Source organism: Notamacropus eugenii, chromosome 3, assembly GCF_028372415.1.
Source record: "Notamacropus eugenii isolate mMacEug1 chromosome 3, mMacEug1.pri_v2, whole genome shotgun sequence".
Lineage (NCBI taxonomy): Eukaryota > Metazoa > Chordata > Mammalia > Diprotodontia > Macropodidae > Notamacropus > Notamacropus eugenii.
In genome coordinates, this window is record NC_092874.1 from 274,396,073 (window position 1) to 274,402,275 (window position 6,203).

A 6,203-nucleotide genomic window follows, 5' to 3' on the forward strand; every position below is an offset into this window, starting at 1 on the left:
TAAGCTGTTTAATCACATAAAAGTGCCTTATTTTGTTCCAAAATCAAACCTAAACTAAGAGAGTGCTGGCCTTATTCTTTCTTCTAAACTCATCCTTCCAACAGTGCCCAGTGTTCTCTCTTTTTTTTATCATAGACAAGGGAGAGTTGTTCATGTTAGGAAAAGCTAAGATTTAGGAGGGCAGAAAAGATGAATTACCAGATTAGTCTGTAATAAGAAAACAAGTAAACAGTCATGTGTTCAGTCCACTAACTAAGACTTAACACCGAGCAAGCTAACTTTAGCTTGCTGGGCCATTGTCAAAGCTCCATACTACAAGTTCAGAGCCATATTTAATGCTAAGGGGGCATAAACACAGCTTTGTTTACTTTCCCCAAGATCTTAGAATGTCTCCTGCATGCCTCACTCATGCTCTAATGTTTAGTGACCACCTCATACCTGTTGGGCTCCAATAGCAAAATAAACTTTGGTTAAATGGTGGTTACGTTGAGTTGACTATCTTTGTGGCTGGACCTGTACTAACTTGAATGAACATTCTTTTGAAATCAGAAAATGCCAAAGAAATGAAAAGTGGAAATATTTCAAAGCATACTGCCCATGGCCAAGGAGTTTACCAAATGTATGTGGCATGAGGTAAAAAAGTGGAAAAGGGATGGCAACCTCCTTATAAAGCAGCAGAATCTGAAAAGGGGTTACAGAAGCTGGGGAGAGAAGGAACTCTAGCTCTTCCGACCCTCAACATTAGACTCCAGATCTGTTAGTGAGTCACTCACAAAGCATGTAGGGTCAATCCACTGGGTCCCATACACCTAGGTTGATGTCCCTTTTTTCATTCTTTCATTTCTGCGACTCCTCACTCAAGAAGGCATAAGCCTATTTATCAAAGATCTTTTTATTTATTTTTAACTTTTTGTAATCTGAATTTGACCAGTAAAAATATTAATATTTCCCTATACAAAGAAAATAATATAAAGAAAATTTTAAATGCAACTTTGAAACCTTATCACATGCAGCTTGTATCTTAAAGTATGTAATGAATTCAGGAGAGTAGTTCCAAAATTATCCCAATTGCTCATTTTCCTCTGACTCCCTTATGTTCTCATCTGCACATTTTTTAGGCTTCATTAATGCTCTTTTCTGTCCTTTTTGTTTGCTTTTTCCTTTTTGTCTAGGCTCTCTCACCCATGTAAAGTTCCTCTCACTTTCTGCACAATCTGAACATGTACGTCTCATTCTGTATCTCTATCCCTTCACCTCTCTGCCAAGAAGGAGAAAGCATATTTCGTCATCTGGAGTTGTGGCTGGTCATTACTTTGACTGGAGTTTTTAAACCTTTTAAAGATTTTTTTACAATAAAAGTAATATCATTATTGTATAGATTTTTCCCCTGGTTCCGTTCATTTCACTCTGCATCATTTCATATAATTCTTCCCAAGCTTCTCTGAATTCAGTTCCTTTCGTAATTTCTTATGATACAATAATATTACATATGCATATAAATGTATATGCTTGCATATGTATAGATGTATAAATACACTTATATAAATGTATATGTCTATATGTATGTGTATGAATATATGTATAATATTATTATGTCATAAATGATGAAAAGGACTCTAGCAAAATATTACACTGCAATGACTAAACAAATTATGTTATTTGAACATTTTTATACATATTTTTAATATTGTATATATATATGCATGTATATGATACATGTACATGTGGGTATATTATATGTGTATATACATTTGTAAACACATATTGTGCATATCATAGATACATATGCATGTGCATACACACAATAACATTAAAATATATGCCTATATACACAATACTATTCAAATAACATAATTTGTGTAGATATTACAAAGTAGTATTTTGAAAGTGTTTCTCCATGTGGGGGCTTGGAGCTGAAAACAAGAAAATTATTGATATAATTTTATAACTGATATAATCTCCCAATGTAGTAGAATACATGCTGACAAATCTCTCTTTAGACAGTGAATCAGTCATAGATTGGAAGCAGAGGCTATACCTATCTTAATTGAACAAGTAGGCATGCCTTTTCTCTTTCTCCTTACCTTGCCCCTCTTCCCCCCCAGGGTATTTAGAGAAGAAATAACACTTCTAAGAGGAAGACCCAAGGGGGTGGCTGGAAAAGAGTAACCCAATCCACACAATGGTGTGGGAAGGAGGAAGTGGGAATAACTGAGTAACAGTGATTGAGTAACCCTGATCACCTACACAACATAGCAATACACCATCCGTACCCAATGCTCAACATTTATTTTGGATTGTTCTACAGTAGAATGGGAGCTAGTAGAAGGCAGAGATGGAGTTGGGGTTTTTTTTGGTCCTTTGTTTTGTTGCATTGTTTATTTTGTTTTGTTTTGTTTTAGCTGGTGCAGTCAGGAACACTCAATTTCCTGAGTTCAAATCTTTACTAGTTGTGTGATGCTAGGCAAGTCACTCAACATTGTTTGCCTCAGTTTCCTCATCTGTAAAATGAACTGGATAAGGAAATGGCAAACCACTCCAGTATCTTTGCCAGGAAAATCCCCAAACAGGATCACAAAGAGTCAGACACAACGGGGGGAAAAAAGACTGAACAACTATCATTTTATCCCTACATTGTCTTGAATGTGGTCCCCCTAAGGTTCCCATCACCTCCACCCCCAACAACTATCCTTATTGTTGAAAATTGGATCCATAAGAAATTTTACCTCTTTGGTTATTCCCTATTTCAAACAATAAATACCACCCAGGCAAGTTAAGAAATTATTAACTGCTTTGTTTTGACAAAGAGAGAGCTCCAACAGATGTGTAGACCGTTAAAATTTCCCATGATTCTATAGTGAAACTCCATGACAAGTTTCATTTCTCCAAACTCTCTTCTATTGCTTCTTTATAACCAAGTGGTCTGTACTATAACGAAAATTTCACTTACATATGAATATGAGAAAGTACGTAGTACAATGGAAAAGAGTTACAGGCTCTGGAGTCTGGTGGACCTTGGTTTCAATCTTAGGCTTACTACCTGAGTGATCTTAGTCAAGTATCTTAACTTCCTTGGGTTTCTGTTTCCTTATTTTTTAAATGAGGGAGTTAGATCAGATTGTCTATAAGGACCCTTTCAACTCTAAATCTGTGATCTAAATCCTAACCTTGCTAACTATCTATGTGACCTTCAGTGAGCCCCTTAATCCTTCTTGTGCCTTAGTAAACGACCTCTGATGTTCCTCCCACTTTAAATCCAATGAAATGAGTAAATGTGGTCATCCTTTCACTACTTCGGGTCCTATCTGAGTGATCAGGTATTTTTTGTCATGCAGCAAGACCCACAGCCTCCATGATACTGATGGGCTGGGGCTAGATGCAAAGGAAGGGGGGAATAAATATTTGACCTCTCTTCAGTTTCAGTTACCAAGAAAACACCAGAGCACCTGGTTTCCTCTTGCATGGCATTCAGAAATAAGTCAAATTCTTTTCTGGAGTTTGTTTTATGTGGTAAAACCATCCAGCTGTACATGGATTAAGTCTCTGATGCAAAACCTTGACAAGTTATAAAGAAGAGATTCAGAACTTATTTCTCCTTTGATCTTCTAGAGTTTCAAGATCTTTGGGGTAGTGGAGGTAGTTATAAGAATATTTAGTAGACCAAGACAGTGATTTTTTGATTTGTAAAGTTCCTGGAGTAGAGGAGGGTGTGCAAAGAAAGATCCTCTTCCGTGGATTGGAATATATTTACCGATAAAAATGTAAAACAGGGAGGGGGGAAGAAATACAGAGAGAAGTTATTGAACTAAGAAGCTATTGAGCCTTGGCATTCAGAAAGTTAAGGAGGGATTTCCTCATTCCAGTTTCTATCAGTTAAAATCCCTGGGAAGATACCCTTGACTGATCACTTGTGGAGTCAGATCTAACTTTTTATCCAGTTGTTTACAGCTTTCAAGACCATTTTCACGAAAAGCTTCCAAGGACTGTATCTTAATTATAACAGCACTGGAGATTTTTCTAGCATTTTTCTTCCACCAAGGTCAAAATTCAAATACTATTTCATTTATCTCTGACAGCATTCTTGAGAGATAAGTGAAGGTCCAGGATATTTGCCTGTTACAATGTAATAGGTGCCTCTGTGAGGTCATTCTCCAATGCACCTTTGTAGTACAGAGATGACTCTATGCTCTTGTACACTATACCAGACAAGTACAAGCTGAGGTAAAGTCAACCAATCTGGAAAGGCTTCAAGTGTGGCTCTCAGGGCTAAACGATACATCTGTTGTTATCCTAAGACCCAGCCTAGCAAATTTTAGAGAGGTTCATTACTAAAGAGTTGAATACTATAGAAATGATTTTTTCATCAATCAATCAATATTTTAGCCTGTACATGCTATGTGCCAGGTATTGTACTAAGCACTGGCAATATAAAAAGCACCATTTCTTATGAAATGATCTACTAAGTCATGGAAAGATTACAATCTATATTGGTTGAGATCTACACATACAAAACTTTAGATAAGGGGAATATTTAATAGATGGGAAGGCTGCTATATAATCATTCCTTTTTATAATATCAATTCTGCTTCTAAAGCACAAAGAATGCAAAGTTCTTGAGAAGAACTCTTTCCTATATTTTTTCTCTCCCCTTATATCCATTGTGCCTAACATATAGTAGAAGCTTAATAAACACACTTTAATTAAGTATATGTAATTGAAAGCCAAAACTGAAAGCCAAATGCAAAGCATTGTCTAGTACGTTCACATGCCCATTGGGTGCCAAATGGCTTCATAGGGGGCATTTGTTAAAAATCAGAGATGGTTTTAAAGAAGTTTATGATCTTGTATGAGTCAAACAAAACTAACAAACAGGTCATCGAGAGAGTAATGTAATTATAGATCTAGGGAGGCAGTGAGGTTAGAAGATATAACACTCAGAAGCTTGTAAATGGATATACTATTCCACTGGTCTTGAGGTCTCTGTCGGATAATGCTCCTTGCTACAAGTTTCCGGGTTTCATCTCTTCAGAATAACATAATAATCTTCTCAATTCTAGTCTGCTAGAATATGAGAAACAAAAGATTTTCCCTGATATGACAGGCCAATAGTTCTTTAGTCCTATTCAGACCAAATCTAACTACCAGAAGCCTAGTAGAATACATCCAAGTTAAGATTAAGTCTTTTGTTCTTAACCCTTACCTTTGTTCCAGACAACTGACTTAGAGTTAGAAATTCCCTAAATATTTTCTGGAAAAGAATTTGAATCAGAACAAAAGAAAAAAATAGATGAAGGCATTGTTCTCCACTCACCTAGTTTGGATTTCTGTTTTGTTGATGATGCTAACTATCCCTCAAATTAGCCCATTCCTTTGCTGAACAATTGATCCTTATATTTAGTTAAAGTCTACTTTGTATTTTCCACTTATTCTGTCCTCTGGAATACCAGAATACATATATACCTACATACATACACACACACACACACGCATACATACACACACACGCACACACACACACACACAGATATTTTTCTTTGACTCATTAAAGGGGCCATCCCCTGATTACTTCTTAAACAGGTCTATTCATTGAATAGGCGTTACCTCACCCTAATTGACTACCAAATAGGCTTTGGCCTAAAGGGACCAACATCTCCCATTGCAAACTGGATCATCTCCATTCATCCTGATGAGTACCTGGTCACTGAATCCAGAAGGCTCTAAAGGAGAAGTTTGGCTGGAGACCTGCACAGCCCTCCCTGACTCAAAACAAAGTCAAGTGCAAGTCATGTCATCATTTCTCTGATGGCATGGTCTTCTTAGTCACTGAAGGACTAATACGACAATGACATATATGTGTATATACGTGTGTGTGCGTGTGTATGTACACATATACATATACACATTCACATACATATATATAAATTACTATTTATTCCAGACCTTAAACTATTGGAAAACAACTGCTCACATGCCATCTAAATCTTTCCTTCCTTTTACATTCCCATTTCTCTCACATCATAATAGCTTATAGTGCTGTAATTTTCTGAAGCTGACAAAATACTTTCTTTCCAATAAAGCTGTAACACAGGTAATGCAAGTACTTTTATTCCCAATTTTATAGATGAGAAAAATAAAATGTAAAGAGTTAACCATGGTCTACTACCAGAGGAGAAATCTGAAATCTAATCTCCTAACTCCTAACG